General features: G+C 36.9%; 1 protein-coding gene across 5 annotated transcripts in view; it reads right to left on the bottom strand.

Annotated features, from left to right (window-relative positions):
- Window positions 1-21,976, bottom strand: part of SERTAD2 (SERTA domain containing 2) — a 156,041-nt gene that overhangs the window by 95,626 nt on the left and 38,439 nt on the right. For 3 of the 5 annotated variants that reach the window (XR_015746414.1, XR_015746415.1, XM_087949121.1), the window contains exons 2-3: window positions 4,690-4,754; window positions 1,131-1,228 (exon numbers count right to left, since the gene is read on the bottom strand). The exons of 1 other annotated variant lie outside the window; for it this stretch is intronic. The gene's annotated coding sequence lies outside the window, so the exon portion shown is untranslated. The remainder of the gene's footprint in view (window positions 1-1,130; window positions 1,229-4,689; window positions 4,755-21,976) is intronic. One more of the 5 variants, XM_026668448.2, reaches the window with a different exon arrangement.

Genomic DNA, 21,976 nt, shown 5'->3' with positions numbered 1-21,976 from the left:
AAGAGAAAACGTTTTAAAAATGAAGGAATTGGTTTTAAAAAATGAGGAACAAAGAGAAAAAGCCAGATCTCTTACTAATGCCTGAGATAATTTAAAATCACAATAATGGAAACTCAAATAGAAAGTATTCCACAATGCAAGAAAGGCTCAGCCAAGCTTAGGAAGAAAGAGGGCACCATGGCTTTCTAATCACATCCAGGAAGCTATAAAAATTTAAGACTTCTTTCAGGAAACTGGAAATCTGCCCTAGGGAGAACACAGAGGAGCAGAAACTCTGGTAAAAAGTATAAATTAATAATACCGAATATAAAATAATTTGAGGAATATATGGCAAAAAGCATTAAGAGCACCTAAAAAATAGCTGAAGGGAAAAAAATCATTCAAGGAAGCAAAGGACAACAAAGGAATAAAGGGGAGGTTCAAAATAAAGAGTTTGTGCAGATTACAGAGAAACTGAATGAACTTTTGGTGTTTGTTTTTACTGCAGAAGATACTGGACAGATACCTGAGCTTGTACAGTACTTACAGTAATTTATCTTAGAGTGAATTGGAAAAACTAAAGCAAACTGAGGAAACAGATATATCTGCTCCAGGATAATTGGTAGAAACGGTAATAATTTTTTTAAAAAACCAAACAAAGGCAAAACAAAACAAAACTAAGCCTACAGAGGAACAAACCTTGCTTGAAGAAAAACATTATTGCAAAGGTAAATCCACCTCGCCAACTTTCTAGAATGCTTTTGAGTATCAATCGGAACACGGACCAATTGAATGTTTGTGTTTGAAATGTACTTGAATATTAGTAACTCAGTAGCTGTGCTGTTGGTTTTAGCTCCGAGCTTGGCAATTTGGTTGCAAACATTTTGTCACCATTTGAGGAGATATCATTAGTGCACTTTGAACTGTGCTCGTCTGTCCAATACCAGCGCTTGGACAGATGAACCCAATTCAAAGAGCACTGACAATGTCTCCTCAAATGGTGATGAAACGTTTGCAACCAAATCGCCAAGCTCAGAGCTCAAACCAACAGCCCTGAGGCATGTTCATTTTATAGCTTTGAAATTGTAAGATAGGAGCTGGGAGGCTATAGGAATTGAATGAATGAATAAATAAATAAATATACTACATACCTGGAATTCCAAAAAGTCTTTGACACAGCTCCTCATCAAAGGCTCCTGAGTAAACTTAGTGGCTATGGCATAAGAGGGCTGTTTTCATAGACTGCAAACTGGTTAAAAAAAAAAAAAAAAAGCACAGAACAGAACAGAATACATGAGCGGTTTTCCTGAGCTTCATATTACATGTTTATGATTTTTTAAAAAAATACTCCAGTTGCAGGATATATAAACTATACTAAGGGTGGGGCAAGGGGACAGCTTCTAAACATACATGATCTCTACATACAGATCAAATAACAAATAGAAAATTACTCCATTGCCCAAAAGGATTATTAACTGATTACATTTATACCCTATCTTTTGGCATCTTTGTGATCAAGGAGGCATACCTATGGTTGCTTCCTCCCATTTCCTTCTTACTGTTACAATTATGTGACGTAAATCAGTTTGACAGAAACTAACCTAAAGTCACTTGTAAGCTTCCATGGCTTATGGGAGGACCAGAAATTGTGTCGCTCCATTCCAAGTCCAATATCTTAACAACCACATCACACTGGCACTCTTAATTACTGAGTTAAAGCAGCATTTGGCTCACTTTGCATGGCCAATATGGAACAGGAGGCTAAGGAGTGGGGGAAATATCTCATCACATTTTTGCATTTGTAAATTACAGTTTGTTTCTCATCACACAAAAGCTGCCGTTCTATTTACCCAGCAGCACATCTTATTGAACATCCCCCTGAATGGATATCCATTGCTCTGAAAACATAGAGAACATACAGCTTATACACATACTGTAGGTCCTCAATTTACAACCATGTGTTTAGTAAGTGTTCAAAGTTACAAAGGCACTGAAAAAAGTGACTTATGACCGTTTTTCACACTTACAACCATTTCAGCATTCCCATGGTCATGTGATCAAAATTCAGGTGCTTAGCAACTGGTGTGTATTTATGATGGTTGGAGTGTCCAGGGACCATGTGATCACTTTTGCAAACCTCTGACAAGCGAAGTCAATGGGGAAGCCAGATTCACTTAACAGCCATGCCACTATCTTAACCACTGCAGTGATTCACTTAACAACTGTGGCAGGAAAGGTCATAAAATGGGGCAAAACTTGCTTATCAATAGAAATTTTGGGCTCAATGGTGATAATAAGTCAAGGGAGGAAGGGAGGGAGAGGGAGAGAAGAGAGAGGGAGGGAGCGAAGGAGGGAGGTGGTGGAGGGAGAGAGAGAGGGAAAGAGACGGGGAGGGAGAGAGAGAGGGAAGGAGGGAGAGAGAGAGGGAAGGAGGGAGAGAGGGGGGAGGGAGGGAGAGGAGGAGGAGGAGAAGAGAGAGAGAGAGAGAGAGAGAGAGAGAGAAGGTACATTTATTCACTGTATTTTATTCCATTGTAGACCAAACTCTTATTCAGTTTTGCAGGCACATGCTTGCTGTTTATCTTTTTCTTACAATTCATCTCAAGCTTCGAACTGGCTACAGTATCTGCTTTTAAAATATTTCTTTTTTCAAAGACTTGAATGATTACCCAATTAAATATTTGTGAAACATTTGTTCATTGAATTCTTTAAAACACCAAGCTTTTAAACTTTTGTTTAAAGTTGAAGAGGTGGGCCAGGGAAGAAGAGATGGGGTTTTGTTTTGTTTTTTGTTGAATTGGCCTTATATCAATCAGCACTCTGCCAAACCTTTTCAAGTGCAATGTTAAAAACAGATTTCTCAAAGTACAATCCAAGGAAAAGATAAATTAGATAGAGTAGGACATCAACATATCAATTCCTTTCCTTCATTTCCCCCTAGCATCAAAAGGAAAAGTGGGCAAAAACATACATAAAAACTGCACAGCCTGGAGAAACATTTATAATTTAATAATTAGTTTATTATAATGGGAATGAGCGGCTTCCAGTACAACTGTTCAGGTTATGGCAGCCCTTTGAGTAGGCCAGGTCAAGAAAGAGACACTACAGCAGGGGTCCCCAACCACCGGTCCGTGGAACAAGTCCTACCGGGCCGCTGGTTTGCTGGGCGCCGCCATCTTGTTTTGATGAAAAAGTGCTTCCGGTGAGCTTTTCCGGGTAGAAAGCTCACCGGAAGCACTTTTTCATCAAAACAAGATGGCGGCACCCAGCTGATGCCGGTACCGGGCCGCACCATAAAAAAGGTTGGGGATCACTGCACTACAGGTATCCATCCCAGGAATCCTGATTTATTGTTCTCTCGAAAGGGTGCCCAAAACTTTTACTGCCCTTTTCAAGGACAATAAAGTCAAAGCAGTCTGACTCTCTTTCTCACAATCTCTACTTTCCCAGAACTAGGCAGCTGTTTCCTCTCTCCCACCTCTTCCTCAAGGCCAGAGCTAAATTCCTCTACAGGTGATCCCACATAGATATGCTCTGGTTCTGTTCAATATCAAAACTCTGCTCTGGTTTAAAGTTTTGGATTGGATGGGCCTCCAAAGAGAGGAGTTGCTCTCCTGAATGCAACAGGTCATCCTGAGTGTCCTATGAGCAGAAAGATGGTGGATATCAATAAATAAATTAAATCATTAGGATCAGCTTAATCAGTACCAGAGGTGGTATTCAGCAGGTTCTGACCAGTTCTGGAGAACCGGTAGCGGAAACTTTGAGTAGTTCAGAGAACCAACAAATACAACCTGACTGGCCCCACCCCATCTATTCTCTGCCTCCCGAGTCCCGGTTGATCATCTGGGTCTTCTTTGGTTGCCCTGCACAGGACAACGGAGCTGGAAACCAAGTTAGTGGGGTGGGGTGGGGAGGGAATCGGATTTTTGCAGTATCCTTCCCGCAGGAGTGGGGTGGGGATGGAGATTTTACAGTATCCTTCCCTTGCCACGGCCATCAAGCCACATGCACAGAACTGCTAGTAAAAAAAAAATGGAATCCCATCCCTGATCAGTACCATCCAATTGGGAGAAAGGATTGGTGAAAGCATTTCAAACTACACTGATCCATTAGTTCCAGGGGATGCAAGACATAGAGAACGAACAGAAGTGTTCTCACCTCATTATGTTTGTGTAATATTCAAGCTATATATATTTGGACAGAAGTTCATACTTCTTACGGTTCTTTTCCCTTGATGCTTAAGAAATCCAGGCAACCTCTGGGTTTCCTTCCTTGGGGAGTTGTAAGACAGTAGTCTGAGGTCCTATAGATCCAGTGTTCTAATTGCTTCATATCTAGCCAACCTAGCCATTATGGTTATTTCCCCTCCCAGCTGCTTTAAAAGAACTGAAAGCTCCCAAAGTTGGAGGAAACAATCTCCATTATATAAGCAAAGATCTGAACTTATCCTCATTTCTAGGATGCGGTTAATTCAACTCAAACTTAAAGTCAGATGATGATGGATGGGGCTGGAGGTAGCACAGGGGAGTCTGTAGGCCTTCTACTCATGTCTTGCACTATTCTTTGGAGAAACAAGAGATCTTCAGTTTCCACAGCAGCCAGTCAATCTGGCTCTGCTCTTGGTTGCTTAAAAACTACCCATTGCCAAAATAAATGGTTTGCTATTAATAGATGAAAAGCACTGCAGAATTTATTGAGACAGCATACCTCATCTTGTGTATTTGAAAAGAATCAAGCGTGTTTTCATGGCCATCAGCCATCCCAATTGGCCCCTGCAAATGACAAACAAGCTCAGTTTTTCTCAACTTGGCACACACACACACACACACACACACACACACACATTCCAAAGATATTAAGGACTGCAAATCCCAGCATTCCTAGACACTTGCAGTCTCCTTAAATCTGGAAAGTGCCAGGCTGAGGAAGGCTGTGCTAGTGCAAGGCGAGAACCAGCAGCCTGCAGTGGAAAAAAAGAAATTGTTTCCCAAAAAGAAGCCAGCTGTGCTATACAGTTGCATTGCTGCTCCTTCTGTGCAAAAAGTACTGAATCAAACATGTTGTAGAACAAATACCAATATCCAATATTAAAAGTCTGATGGGTCTTTTAAAAGAACTGGCCTCCTGACTGTTAACTTGTATTTTGGTGGGGTTCAAATGTTTGCAAGTTGCAGTAGCCAATTCTACACTGCTGGCTTCTTATTGGAGTCAGCAAAAACCAAGAACGTTTAAAAAAACTAAAATAAAATAAATGTATATATTACCCATCTTACTATTTAGGGTTGACCCTAAAGGTTGATATACAATATAAGGCAAGTAGGCAATCTGGGATTGGTCATTGTCAATTATATCTAGGGATTGTGGGAATTGAAGTGGTACAGTACATTGAAATGGCATCATGTTAGAGAAATGTGTTACAACTATTGCTTTATTTTCATGTATTTTACAGAGAACATGTTCTTATCTGGGAAATGGGATACAGAATTGCAGCCTACATATTAGCAGTAACATCCTTCTTGGCAGATACTGGTTTAGAGATACCATTTTAAAATGGTTGTAGGCATAGTTGACTGTATCATCTCAGAAGATAAAACTAGTAGATTACTATTCAACCTTTAGCTTTGGTTCTATGCATTTCCCTGTAAATCTATCAATGGCTGGTAGAATAGATCCTTCAAAGTATGGAGCTGGTTTCCAATGTAATGCCATAATTCTTTTTTTCCCATTTGCTTCAAGGGGGCTAAGAAGATCTTTTACTGGCGCAATTGCTAGCTCTCTCTATTTCCATGAGCATGTATTTCCTAAGTGTTTCTTGGTTTCAGTAAAATGTTTTAATAATATAGATATTTTGTCAGCCAAAAATGTGATTCCTTAGTTTATTTAATAAATAGATGTTGCATCTCTCTATTATACGAGGTAGGACTTGGCTACTGATAAAAGATCAACAAATGGTTCAGTCTTTTGCCCAATTTCTCAGAATTCCAACCACTCTTAGTAAAGTTTAGTTTCTATAATGGCACAGGACTGCAAACTAAAAGAATTAATGTTACATAAAAAATTAAATATGAGGAATAGGAATATGAAGAATAGAATATTAAATCAAGACAACTGGCTGCAGAGCGATATACTTTACAATGATTTTTGAATGTACAGTTAAGAGAAAAGTTTAAGATAGATAATAGGACATTTTGAACTGAGCAGAAGACAGAATTTGAAGTTGAGCCATATACAAACAATGGACATGTAATTGCTAACATGCATAAGCTTTTATTGAAATTGGAAATGAAAAAAGAAGTCAGAGACTATGATAAAAATTGGCTAAGAACTTTGCATACAACATACTGATGAAACAGTGGGGAAATATGTGGTGAAAAGGATTGAAATGTATATTATAGCTTAAAATATAATTTTTATAAAATGATATAAAATGGCATTTACTTGCAGAAAAGTTGTCCAGAATATATAGAAGTACTTCAAATTTATATTGGAAATATGGAAACATGAAATAACATTTTATCTTGGTAGACTTGTAAGACAGAAATTTCTGGGTTCAAATACATATAATGACACAAAGAATTTTAAAGATCAACATTCAAATGAAATCAGAGCTTTTCTTGCCGGGATTAATGGATAGTCAATTAGAAAACAGCCATGAAATATTATTTTATATATGGTTACTGCCAGGGGTGGGATTCTACTAGTTCGCACCTATTCACTAGAACAGGTTGTTAACATTCTAAGCAGTTTGGAGAACCGGTTGTTAGAAGAAATTACTGGGCTAATCCTGTAAGGAAGGCAGGAAGGAAACATTCTGGTGTTGCTTACAGAAATTGCCTCTCCGTTAACCCTTATTACATTCTTGGCAGGACTAGACTTCCTGTCTCAGGAACATCTCTGGAGTTTTTTTCCTCTCCTTTGCTGGTACTTTGCTTGTGTGGAGTGACCATTCAAAGTTACAATGGCGCTGAAAAAAGTGACTTATGACCATTTTTCACACTTACGACTGTTGCAGCATCCCCACAGTCATGAGAGGCCAGGTGAGGAGATGCGTGCCTCGATGTGAGTGTTATTGAGTTGGCCACACCCAGCCAACAACATGACCACCAAGCCACGCCCACTACCTAAGCCACACCCAGCACCTAAGCCACGCCCACAGAACTGGTTGTTAAAAATTTTGAATCCCACCCCTGGTGGTCTATACCCACAATGAAGGAATGCTTTTGGTTCTTATGTCAATCTCAGCTAACTCAGGTCATACTGGATATAACAAAAGTAATAAAACTTAGAATGTTCTTTATATAAAAATGCATTTATACAGGATCTTATAACTAGCAAAAAGAGAATCAATGGGATGAAACAGAAAATCTCCAATGAACAAATAAAACAGCAAAGTAATTGTTAATAAAAGAATGTGGATGTTTGGTCTAAACCAGCCATTTATTCATTGGCCATATTAACAAGTTCTGAAATATATTTTCCAATTTCTCTGGGATGTGTCTTCCACGATCTTAGATGTTAGGATCTTATCTGTAAAACACCCTCTGAAACAAAGAATGTATTCCTTTCTCTATTAAATGAAAGACTATTACAAGTTGCAACAGGCTAGATTTTTAGAAGACCATACTAAGTTATTATAAAAGTAAATTAACAGAGCAGATCATTAACTTAATCACATCACAAACAGATTGCTTCATTAGATAAGAAGGAATTTCAGCTATCCTTTTTGGATACGTGAAATGATTCCAGCATAAAATTCCTCTTACAGTTTTTCCTAATTTATTTAGTTATTTGATCATTCATGTCTCATGTTTGACAGATAATCATGAAAGATCACTTAACACAACCTCATTTCCAAAATGACAATACATTTCTCTGGAAATTATCATCAGTAATATACATTCTTGAAATAAAGCTTTTTTTTTTTTTTCTGTGTTGCTTTCTAACATTTTTTCCATGATATTCACATTTTTTTCCCTCAAGCTCTATGTCTAAGAAGTATAGAATGAGTGAGTGAGTGAGTGTCATTCAGTCAGTCAGTCAGTCAGTGAATGAATGAATTGGATCTCCTGTACCTCCAAATGAATTTAGTCCTGGGATCAATGAGGAAATATATCCAGGTAGCAGACAAAGGAATATATGCTTTTTTTCTCAAGTTCCTGTTCATTCTCTTGCCAAAAACCTTATCTCTACTCCATTCTGCTAATAAAACAAAATTCTGTTTCCTTGGAAAGTATGTGTATTTTCTAAACAGATGGCGCTTCCCTAGGGGTGCACTAGAAATTCTCTTTCAATCAATTAAATACTCCCTGCACAGCAGTTGTTAATAGATATTTTAGGATTATCCCCAGAATTTGGTGTCCACACTAAAAGTCATACATTTTGCAGCTAGCTGGGTAGGGAAGTACGGTAGTTAGAATACAAGTTTTAGTATTGGTTAAATTCAGAGGTGGTATTCAGCAAGTTCTGACCAGTTTTGGAGAACTGGTAGCGGAAATTTTGAGTAGTTTGGAGAACCGGCAAATACCACCTCTGACTGGGCCCGCTCTCATCTATTCTCTGCCTCCCGAGTCCCAGCTGATCGGCTGGGTCTTTTTTTGTTGCCCTGCACAGGAGAACGGAGCTGGAAAGCAGGTTAGTGGGGTGGGGAGGGAATGGAGATTTTGCAGTATCCTTCCCCTGCCACGCCCACCAAGCCATGCCACACTCACCAAGCCACACCCACAGAACTGGTAGTAAAAAAATTTGAAATCCACCACTGGTTAATAACAAATTTAGAACAATAAATATGAAATCTTCCTATTATGGAGGAGTATTACACCAATACATCACATCAACAAAATTTCGCTAGGGTATTTTTGAGATATGAAACATGTTTATTGTACTGTATGACAGCTAATTCATAAATTCAGATTACCTGGCCTTTGGGACAAGCAGACATCCTGTGCTTTGTTTTAAGGGAGATTAATATAAGTAGATCATTGAATTTCAACCTTTGGTCAGATGCAGAGCTGTCTATGAACCTCCACTGCTAAAAGCTGGGAAGCAGTGGTGGTATGCTACCAATTCAGGCCGGTTCTGCTGAGACAGTAGTGGTGATGAGCAGCGGAGACCACACCGGTTCTCTCCACTGCTCTGCTGTTGGGCCCACCCGCCCACCTGGGCTCCTATACTCACCTTTACCCTCTGCTTTTGAAGCACAGCTGCTTTGCATGGCACAGAAGAGTACCACGCAGCAGCTGCTGAAGTGACCGGGAGAGTGCAGGCTTGCAGGAGGCGAGTTGGAACGCCTCTGCGCCTGCACCAAGTGTGTATTTGGCACGCGTGTGCACGTAAAGCATGTGTATGCACGCAAAGTGCACCCACCAAGCCACGCCCACTGAAGTGGTAAAGGTTTTTGAATCCCACCACTGCTGGGAAGCAACATAAATTGTTCTTTCATAAGATGCTGTAATCCTGACTTTGTTGGTGGTTACTTCCGATGTTCAGGGGGTTAATTAGAAGCTTTGGGGAGGCTTTTGCAAATGTATGGAATTAAGTTTATGCTTTGTACCATTGCTTTATCCTACATCTTTCAGACAATTATTCTCTGCAGTTACCACTGTATTTTAGTGTAGCTTCATTTGGGAACTTTTTTGTAACTGTGGAGCAGACTATGCATAAGAAAAACCACAATTTTATGGGGTGTAGAGGTGTCGCTGTCGTGAACAAAGTACTGTATGTGTGCTCTCAGAAAGTCAGATAATACAACATAATAAATAACATTTCACAGGGGTAATTCCAGATGTTAATTCAGTCAGCAGAGCAGCAGACAAGGAGATAATTTTGACATGCTATTTGTTAACCTCAGTTATCTTAACACCATGTGTATGTTACAACTCAGAAAGTTATCTCAAGGCTGTATGTTGTTCAGTCTTATCTAAATGGCAAGTGGAGACAACAAGGCTTAGTTATGAGACAATATGGGCTAGATTAAACCCTCCCCATCACGACCCATGAATGTAGCTCAAATTCCAAGTATTTGATAGCACCCTAATTTACAGGGGAGATGAGAAAAAAATATCAGGTAAACAATCAATGTAGAAATATTTTACCTATTTTACATTTCCTTTCACCTGTTGTCTTTCCTCCTCTCTCTTTCCTGGAAAAGCAACTAGCTCTAAATGTATCATCAGGTAAAAGTGGAAATCCCAAAGAAGTGCTTTTAAGGAGAACATTTTCCCAGCAGCAGAAGACAAGGAATATTATTTTATTAGAAATAATACTGGTTAAAGCAGTGGTCACCAACTGGTGGGCTGGTCCACAAGAAAATTTTGGTAGTCTGCAGAGAAATGTCACCCCCCTAAAGCAATTAATCCAGGCTGCGTGGGAATACAAGGCTGCGCCACCCACATGGCCCACCCATCCGCTGGCCCCTATTCTTTGGCCGAGCACAAACCTTACCTTGCGTAGAGCCACGCAAACTGGAACTGGAAGGTAAGACCAACGGCGGGGAGGGAAATCCACCCCGGGGTGGCTTGCTGACGTTGGTGGGAAAGTCGGTCCCATATTCCAGAGCTGCAGTAGTCAGAGGACTGGCCCTTTGGTCATCCCGGAGCAGTTCCTCCAGTCTATGGCAGGCCGGTGCACTTAGATGGAGGAGCAGCTGCTCCGGGATGACCAAAGGGCCAGTCCTCTGACTACTGCAGCTCTGGAATATGGGACCGACTTTCCCACCAACGTCAGTAAGCCACCCTCAGTCAAAATCCATATTAGTGGTCCGCGGGGTTTAAAGTTATGAGTTTGGTGGCCCCTGAGGTCCAAAAGATTGGTGATCCCTGGGTTAGAGTAATACTTGCTAGAAATTATACTTGAAGGTAACATAACCATGAACACAGAGGAGAAACCTACAGCATAGTTATAAGGGAACTACAGGCATACTGGCCAACTAGCAACTAGAGATAGCAAATAAATGACTAGCAAAAAACCAGAGTATGCACCCATTCTTACAAAAAGAAACACAAAGTTCTCCTTAAATTACCACAATATGTACAGCTACCCATAGAAGCTACACTGCTGGGATCACTGTTGTATCATTGCTGAAGCCCCATAGCTACCCGAATTAAAACATACAGTATAAAGACTACATTTTCCTAATATTTCCTTTGAAGCATCAAGTGTGATTTCAAAAACGGAAACATGAGGGTAAACAGAGCCAGCTACAAATCCCGATCTTACATGAGGAATATATTTTCCTTTTCAAACACTATTGTACAAAGTGCTGAACATTTTGCAAAATTAGTACATATGTAGGACACTCTTCTAGAAAAAAATCTGAAGTGACTGATTCCTGCTCAAATTCAAATAGCATGGATGTCAGAATTAGATCAGAACTACAAAGCTGAAAGTGAAAGTGCAAACAATGTTATTGGTCATATTATTTAAAGCATTTCTGAGTGGGAGAGATGGCTGTATTAAATATATTTATAGTCAGTATAGATGATTTATTTAATATTAACCCTCACATCACTGTAAGATATGCTTTTGACATGAAAGCTGAAGTCCAACATGTCAAAAAATCAAATGAAAAGTTATTTATCCTTTGTGTGTTCAAATGTCAAATTTTATTGTTGCAAGCACGGTAATGCTACCAGGGTGCTATACAGCTCCTGCTTCAGGCAAGTCTTAATTAAGTACATATTAATTAATAAATCTGTGTGGGTTAAGCAGGGTACTTTTTTCCATTACCTCCTCTTCATTTTTAATATGCTTGGGCCAGTACAAGAAATATAACTGACTTTATACAATAATTACAATAAATGTATATACACTTGATGAAGTATAGTCCTCTGGTTTGGAACATCTTTTAATCAGCTTCCTTAAAAGCTTTATCCACTGGTGTTAATGGATTAATCTATGCAAGCTATGCAACTAGCAGATGTTAATAGCCAGACAGATGTTGGCATCTGTCCCAAATACTGTTCTAGGCAACAACTAAAACAGCAAAATATCTCAAGTTCACTCTCCCTAAATACAACTATCCTATATTAAAACCTGCTTTACTGTACCTTTTATAGGAAAATTATAACAAAGTAATACGGCCCCTGATTAGGAATGTTATTGGATATCTTGATGAATAGGTATGTTCTGGAAGATCAGGACTCAAATTTCACATATTTGCTACTCCATCTGTAAACTGAGGCACCAATTTACATTGATTGTAGTTATGTTGTCTTAGATATTAAGATATCTTGATCACAGTGGCTTTTATTATGTAAATTATGAATGTTTTGTGTATTTCAGACATTGAGCACTCCAAATGAAGATAGTAACTATATCCTTCCTTCCCTCCCCATATATTTGTAGAGGAATTGGTCCACTTCTAGGGTATCATGATTTGTACAGTCAACACAACTTTGCTCATCTGACTTGGAAATTCAACTCTAGTACAATGTCATTGTACAAGTCTTAAAATTTTAAAACAATTAGTTGAAGACAATAATATATAAAATGTCCATATTCAGTAACCTGAGATATCCTCTAGCATTTCTAGAGGGGAGAGTATATATTTTAACGGTAATTCTGATCATAACGGTAATTCTGCATCTCACTAGCTTGTTGTTTCCACTAGTCCCCAAGCATTTGTCTAATACTCTTTTTTGGTTGCTTATTACACTATGATCCTCATGCTCAATTAATGTTAAAAAATTAATATTGTCAAACACTAGAGGACATTGCTAAGTACTTATAGTTAGACTGCAATCTGTGTTGTGTGTACGTTATGCTCAATTACCACATTCCAAATTACACGATTAAACCAAAATGCATTTTTTCAGTTTGCATACTTCATTCCACATCTTCACAGCCATTAGCTTTTTTTTCAATAAAATATAGATTTCTAGGAAGCTGAGTTATACAAGATTTTTATTTATTTTATTTAATGGTTGTATATGGCTGTCGGTCTCAACCAAATAACTCTGGGCAGCTAACAAAACAAATGAATAAAATAACAGAAGATGCACTGTTTGTATTTGTGTATGCATACATCTAAGTGTAAATTAAAATGATAGAAAACATCTTGCGAAACACAAAAAGCTTCCCAACAGGGTCAACGTTTAATTCATTTATCATGTATATGAAAGCCAGCACTCTGCAAACTAGCATTCTGGAGAATTAGAGTACAGTTTCCAGAATCACGAGTCAGCCTAGCTATTGTATTATATAGGCTGGCTGGGAATTCTTTTTTTTTTTTTAATTTTTTATTGGTTTTTAAAACAAGCATAAACAAACAAAACATAAAAACATCAGGCCATCTTCCATATATGTACATACAGTGTGCCGGTTGGTTTACAAATTGTTTTGTGCTTCCATTTCGTAGTCTTTACATTACAATTACATTGTATATGATCTCATATTTTCAGTCCAATATTAAATACATTGGTATTATTATTAATCATTTGACTATACTTTTATTCATTCATGCTTTGGAAAATAATCATATTTTACTTAATTTGTTTTGTGACAATTCATATTATCATCCCAAATCTATCCTAAAAACATTTTGTAGATATAATAAGAAAAGAATACATCTTTATATATTTAGTATTTTCTAAAAGTCTACATATTTCGTTACTATACTTTATTGTCTAATCATTGATAGAATAGATCCCAAACTTTATAAAATTGTTTATCATCCTGTTCTCTAATTTCAAATGTCAATCTGCTCATTTCAGCACATTCCAATATTTTCTTAATAATTTCCTCGTGATGGTATTTTCTCATTTTTCCAGTTTTTAGCAAATACAATCCTAGCCGCTGTTAATACATTCACAATCAGGTATTTCAAATCTTTACTATATATTTCAGGTAAAATTCCCAATAAAAATATCTCTTGTGTTTCAAGTCTATATGCTTTTTTGTCATTTTTTTCCAACCACATGTGGATTTTAGTCCAGTATTTTTTAGCATCCGCACAAGTCCACCACATATGGTAATATGAGCCAGGTGTCTGATGACATTTCCAACATTTTTTGGATTTATTCTTGAACATTCTTGCTATTCTTGTCGGGGGAAATGCCACCTGTAAAACATCTTATACAAATTTCCTTTATATGCTGTTGACATTGTCATTTTATAATTTTGAGACCACAATTTTTGCCATTTCTCTAGATCAATCCCATATCCAAAATTCTTCCCCCAAGCAATCATAGTTTCTTTAACTTGTTCTTCTTCTAATTTAATTTCTAATAAATATCCATACAATTTTTTTATCACCTTTTCATCAGTACCTGTCAAAATCTTACCTAAATCAGTCAGTTTATCATAGAAACCTTCTGTTTTAGAATCTTTATCAAACCTTGAATGTATTTACGCATATGAAAACCAATTCATCTTTATACCTTGTTCCTCTAGTTTTTGTATAGATTTAAGTTCACCCTTTTCATTCAATATTTCACCATATCTAACTGTTTGTTCCTTTTTGTATATTATAGGATAAGAAAATGCTTCAATAGTCGATAACCAGACTGGAATTTTCAAATAACATTGTCTTTTAATCTTCTCCCAGTTTAACCACAGAGACTCCCGTATATAATGTCTGGCTGGGAATTCTTAAAGTTGCTATTCCAATGTATCTGAAGGGTGCCATATTTGGAAAACAGTGCCTCAAGCAAACAAAAGAAAGTTTGAGAAATCTGACAATTGCACACAGTGTAAATACAATTTTCCCAAGAATGGAGAGAATGGCATGCAATTTACTGCAAACCATGGATGGAAGAAAATACCAGTTGCCTGTTCTTGCAAAGTCATGAATGTTACATACTTCCTTCTTTTCTTTTAGGTATATGTTTGTAATGAGCTTGGGATACAAGACAAGAATCTTTTGAGATCTTGAAATTTGGAAAAAAAACTGAAGGCGATCAAAAAAGAGGCTGAGAAAAGTCTGCATGACTAGATATTATCAGTGATGATATAAGCATGAACTTACAAAAACTCTAAGAAGCCATTTCTGATGGATTTTATTTATTTATTTATAACATTTATAGAGTTGATCATCTTATAATCAACTCTAGGCCGTTCCCAATCAAAAATATATAGCCCTAACAAAAGGTCCATTAGGTCATGAAGAGTTGGAAGCAAACAAAAAGAACAACAATAATTCATTATAACAAACTTTAGAACTCAAAAAACAAAAGCAAAATACTTTTGAGTTTGTACTTTTTGAAAACATAACAAGCCTTACCTTAATACTGACGGCTTTTAATATTTCAGAGCTAATGTATCCGTTTTGCATGTAACCTATGCCTTCTGCCACAGTGAGGGAATCTTAATAAAGCTAAAATAATTTACAGTGGCTCTTTAACTTTTAACAGCTTAAAAATACTAAAGAAAGCTTGTAAAATATAAAGCTGCTGTACTGTGCTCTTTTATTGAGGAATAAATTGATGTGATATCTCTGGGATTTATTTTTTTTATCCAATAGGGCCCAACAGTCAAAACCATAACTATTTTAAACTACCAAGCTAAATCCTAACAAATGTAAAGTTAATTCTTGCAACTCAGTCAGATATTAGGTTTGTCCACTGTTTAAGGGCTGTATATTAACATATTAAGAGTTTTTATAGTATAACAGCAAGGTTTAATTCAGTAATGCAAAACAATATATATAATCAAAATACATTAATTTAAAAAATTACCTGCCTCTAGCAACTCAAATTATATATAGAATAGCAGAGACATTATGAAGAATGATTAGAGCCACCACCGCATCAAACTTCTCTTTGCTAGGCTGTAAAGTACATTATTATCAGGAGTTGATTGTTGTTTCTGTCATTAACCAATCTAAATTTTTTATCCTAGGTCCTCTAAACCATAGCCAAAGATTATCAAAACCAATGATAGGCTTTCAACAGCTTGTCCAGCTGAAAATCTCTCTCAAGTTGAGCTGCTATCAGCCTTGCATGAACTGACGTCAGACTGTTGTTTACAAGCGATGGAGTTTTGCCAAGTTCTTTCTAGTGAATTGAAGACAGCAGCATTGTCGTACTCTGTTGATTGTGCAGAAGCAAAGAACAAGTTCTTTTTGTCCGTGATAGACCTTAGTGGTTGCATGCTTGGACAGATACACACACACACACACACAGCTTGACCGTGAACAAATCAAATCAAATCAAGTTCTTAAAAAAAATAATAATATCCATGCTGACAATTAAGGGGGGAAATACTCTATATAAAATCTTTTTTTTAACCAAACTTCATTCCTGCATGCTTCTAAGTTTAAGAACTTATAGCCTCTAGTAAACAATCATGTAAGGTATGGAAGCACCTAAAAATATGCTTCCTTAAATTTAGTACAACTACATTTTCAAAAGCTGTAATTTGAGACATGAAATATGCGGATGCTGATGTTTCAGATGGGGATTTTCTCCTTAAACTTTAGATTTTTTTTCCATGTATTTAACAGCAAGAAATGCATAAATATGAAGAAACATTCTGCCCCCCCCACTTGAACTTTTGTATGAATCCCTTAGAAATGTTTTGAATAGCTCACGTTCCTTCCTCTTTTGGCAGCTAGGAAAGCCCCATGTTAGCAAAATTTTCAGTGGAAAGCAGTTGGTCTAAAAGACTCTCGGTTAAAGAGAATAAAGTATAATTTCCTCTCCTTCCCTTCCCATATGATTAAATCACATTATTCTCATTTGGCACTTCTAAAATACAGTGATGCAGATAAAATTTAACAACTTTAGCAAGCTCACACTTTCTCTTTGGGTACAGAGTTTTCTGAAATAAGATTATTCTTTCTTTAAACCTAATGAAAGAAACAAAGCATGTTTCGGATGGTGATTTCGCCTTATCTTTTAAGGCTGATTTCTTATTATGATTGGGACCGCTGTGGTCTGGCTAGAAAGCATTATAGTCTTACATTAACCAGAATGGTCATGGTAAAAGCTGACAGTGATTCTTCAGACACTACTACCAATGTAATATAGAATTCTCATGTCATTGTGTTAATATGTTACTGATTTTTTTTGGCTTTAGAAATTTATTTACTTTTTAATTGAAAATCTATTCTAGAAAAATGAATATATAGCCATCTAACCATCACCATTGCAATAGGCAAGTGGAAGACCCTTGTGTCAAGATGTCTCACAATTATTGTGGTTCCCACAGCAAGCTCCTGATTTTTTTAATGGTAGGTTCCTCAGTCTCTACTGGTGAAACATATATATCCCTGACCTGTATCAAATCTGATGTAGCTAAAATAAATAATTTAGTTAATACACTGTTCATAAAACAAAGGGCAGAATATTAAAAACACCATTTGTAATACACTATATTTTCCTTTAAAAATTCAAAGAGACATGTACAGTATAGATTCCCTGTTATCACATTTTGTTCAAACTATTTGTTTTTGCCAATATTAGAGGATAAGGTTTTACCACACTAATCATTACATACTTCAATTTAAACCTAACCTTTCCTTTAAAATTGAAGTAAATTGTTCCAGAAACCAGAAAGATCGAATCCCACCTTAGCCATGAAAACCAGCTGGGTGACTTTGGATATGTGCACTGCCTTGAGTTATTTGTAAGAATAATAAGGGCAATATTTGTATTTATTTGTTTGTTTGTTTAATTGGTTAATTAATTTATGTTGCCCATCTCCCCTATAAGGTGAGTCTTAGAAGCTATAAGGTGATTCTGGAATACAAATAGATAAACAAATAAAATAATTTGACTTAATTTAGTAAATGAAACTGAAATCTTATTGAAACTTCTTCAGACTGCTGGCAAACAGATGCCATTATTTTTCTTGAAAAGCAAGCTTTTTGCGTATAAAAAGCTGCACAGTGCAGATAAACGTTCTAGTCCAACTTGCTCCCTATTCTCTTAGTTTTATAAAGACAGAACAGTTTTTTGTTCTGTTTTGTTCTGTTTATAATATAGGAGATTGTCCAAAATGATCCTCCCTCATTTGAAAAAAAATATTATGCACTTAATATTCTATAGGCAGGATAGCTGGAAAAATGTTTAAAAATGCAAAATAAAAAGTAAATACAAGCTAAGAATATATGATCTTATAGACAACGATCTCTCATCCCTTGATTGGCAATCTCTATTCACTGGATGCAATACTGTTGAAGACCATTACAACATATTTTTACTTGAAGTCAAAAGAGTCATCAAACTATATGTACCAACAACAACTCCCAAAACAAAACAAAAAGCAGATTACCCATAACAATAAGGAAACTTCAATCCAAAAAGAGATCACTCTGGCGGAAAAATAAATCTGGTCACGTTGCCAATTTCAAAAGCCGATACAAAAATTTATGCCACCAGATAAAGACCGAATGCACCAGTTATCACATTAAACAAGAGGAAAACCTTCTAAGCACCAATTCCACCGTGCTTTTTACAATTTTGTAAACAACAAACTAAAAGACTCAAGGTCCATCCCGCCCTGATAGGACCTGATGGTAAAGACTGCAACGACGACACCATTAAAGCCAACATCTTTAACACATTCTTCGCTCAGTATTTGTAAGCAGCAATGGATCATGCCCAGTATTTCCTAGCCGTACCACAGATAACAACAATGATCTAATACATATCGATTTTACAGAAGACAATGTTGAAAAGCACTACGCAATCTAAAACCATCTCTATCTATTGGACCGGATGGAATATGTGCCTACTTCTTAAGAAAGCTATCCACTGCCATAGCCAAACCTCTAAGCATAATCTTTGAAAAATCTTTCAGGACCAGCTCCTTGCCTAACCTATGGTCACAAGCCACAGTCATCCCCATCTTCAAAAAGGGAGACCCAAGCCTAGTTGAAAATTACAGACCAATCTCCTTATGCTGCGTCACCTGTAAAGTCATGGAATCAATTATTAACCAATCCATCATCCTCCACTTAGAGACAAACAACCTACTCTCCAATAAACAATTTGGTTTCAGAAAAAAAACTATCCTGTAATCTGCAACTCTTACACTGCAAAAACATATGGACGACACAACTCGACCAGGGCAAAGCAATAGACGCAATCTACATAGACGTCTGTAAAGCCTTTGATTCAGTGGTACACGACAAACTACTCCTAAAAATAAAATCCTATGGTATCTCTGGACAACTGCATAACTGGATAGAAGCATTCCTGGCAAACAGACAACAAATGGTCAAAATTGGGAGCGTCCTATCAAATTCTGTACCTGTCAATAGCGGTGTCCCCCAAGGCAGTGTTCTAGGACCAACTCTCTTCATACTCTACATAAATGACCTCTGTGATCATATTAAGAGCAATTGCGTTCTTTTCGCTGATGATGTAAAGCTGTTCAATACCACAGACAATACTGCTACCCTACAAAAGATCTTGACTATGTATCAGAATGGTCAAACAAATGGCAACTTCAAATCTCAACAAATAAATGCTCTGTCTTACATATTGGCAAAAAAATCAGAAAATAAAATACAAGCTGAATAGTCAAGATCTTGTTGATGACCCAAGCTCTGTAAAGGACCTTGGAATACTCACCTCTAATGATCTAAGTGCTAGAGCCCACTGCAACTACATAGCCAAAAAGGCATTAAGAGTTGTTAACCTAATCCTACGTAGGTTTTTCTCTGGTAATATCACACTACTAACCAGAGCATACAAAACATTTGCTAGACCAATACTCGAATACAGTTCATCAGTCTGGAACCCACATTACGTATATGATATTAGCACAATTGAGAAAGTCCAGAAATATTTCACAAGAAGAGTTCTCCACTCCTCTACTCGTTGTAGAATACCTTATGCCACCAGACTTGAAATTCTAGAACTAGAAAACCTTGAATTACACCGTCTTCGGTCTGATTTAAGCATGGTATATAAAATCATACATTGCAATGTCCTACCTGTCAATGAATACTTCAGCTTCAACCATAACAACACAAGAGCACACAATAGATACAAACTCAAAGTTAACTGCACCAAACTTGATTGCAGGAAATACGACTTCAGCAAGAGTGGTCAATGTCTGGAATACTCTACCCGACTCTGTAGTTTCTTCCCCAAACCCCAAAAACTTTAACCTTAGACTGTCTACTATTGACCTCACCCCTTTCCTAAGAGGTCTGTAGGGGGCGTGCATAAGCGCACCAACGTGCCTACCGTCCCTGTCCTATTGTTTCCTTATTCTTCTTTTATTTTTCTTATATGTACCCATTTCATGTATTCACAACTATGTATACACTTATACTTATTATCTTGTAAACAATTGGCAAATCAAATAAATAAATAAAATAAATAAGAAAATAAAAAGATTAAAAATGAAAAGTGCAAAGAAAAAAGTGGGAAAGATACAAAACAGTGAAGAAAAATATATAAAGAAATGACTTTCCCTTCAAAAAGACATATACATATAATTTCAGTAACTTCTTGCCCAAAGATCTCTTCCCATATTTCAACACTTAAACTTTGTAACTTAATCTTAATCAAGGTTATCAGAAATAACAACATATATATTTTAATCAAATAAATCAGTTCCATATTCCCTTTGTTTAAACACTCAACTGTAAAAAAGCAACAAAAATTCTTCTTCCCACATCTTATCTCTTATCTATAAATGAATCTTTAAAGCCTCACCATTTGAACTTAGTCAAGAAAAATCCATTTAAGAACAACCAGAAATAGCAACAAATTAAAAATCTTGATCTTTGATCTCTTCATCTTAATTTCTTATCATTTTCTCTTTGCTGCCTCTCAGAAACTCATTCAGAGGTTTAACACATACCAGAAATGACACTTATACTTTAACCTTAATTGAATAAGACAATTTTGTAATCCTTTCCTTTTAAACAATAGTTTGTCACATTCTCTGAAAATACAAAACAGCCCCTGTCCTCTTCCCACATCTGATCTATGAAAAGATCTTAAAAAGTCTCTCATTTGGTCTTAGTTGAGAAAAAACCCATTAAGAGTCACTAAAAGAGCTTATATATATTTAAACTTGATCAAATAAGCCAACTTTATATTCCTTCTTTTTTACTTTTAAAAATCCTGATGTCTATTTCCTTTGAATAGTGCCCTAAATGCTGATTTTATTTTATTTTCTCTTTGTCTTTTCTCAAGAACTCATTGTGGGTGTAATACATAGAGTACATTCAGACCCCCTTCACTTTTGTCAGTTTTGTTATGCTGCAGCCTGATTCTACAGTTGTTGACATTCATTTTTCCCCTCATTAATTTACATTCACTCATTAAAAAGAAAAAAACTGAATTATTACATTGGCATAAGTATTCAGATGCTTCACTCAGCACTTTGGCAGTAATTACAGCCTCAAGTCTTTTGGGGTATGATGCGACAAACTTTGCACACCTGGATGGGGAGATTTTCTGCCATTCTTCCTTGCACATCCTCTCAAGCTCAGTCAGGTTGGATGGTGACCTTCAGTGGACAGCCATTTTCAGGTCCATTTTCCGAGATGTCCAATAGGGTTCAGGTCAGGGTTGTTGTTGGGCCACTCTGGAACATTCACAGAGTTGTCCCTAAGCCACTTCTGTATTGTCTTGGCTGTGTGCTTAGGATAGTTCTCATGTTGGAAAGTGAACCTTCAGCCCAGTCTGAGGTCCTGAGCGCTGTGGAACAGGTTTTCATTGAGAACATCCCTGTACTTTGCTCCACTCAGCTTTCCCTCAACCCTGACCAGTCTTCCAGTCCCTGCTGCTGAAAAACACCCCCACGGCAAGATGCTGCCACCAACATGCTTCACTGTTGGGCAGGTGATGAGCAGTGCCTGGTTTCCTCTTTTTCAATATCAACTTTTTTCTTGCCTTTTTAAAATTCATCTCAAAAACAGCCTATTCCCAGATGTATCCTCTTCCATCCCTTCTTTTAAAGTTGTTTTCATGGTAGCAGAAAGTTCTTGTACATTGTATATTGTTGCCAAATATCCACAAAATTTTCCAAAGTTAAAATACTACTCTACTCTACTCTATATAGTAATATAATATATTGGACAGAACTGGAA

The sequence above is a fragment of the Notechis scutatus genome, chromosome 1 (genome assembly GCF_049901735.1).
Source record: "Notechis scutatus isolate UNSWTSFEM ecotype Mainland chromosome 1, rNotScu1.2, whole genome shotgun sequence".
NCBI lineage: Eukaryota > Metazoa > Chordata > Lepidosauria > Squamata > Elapidae > Notechis > Notechis scutatus.
The sequence above is the reverse complement of the archived record's forward strand: the minus strand, read 5'-3'. Positions and strand labels throughout refer to the sequence as shown.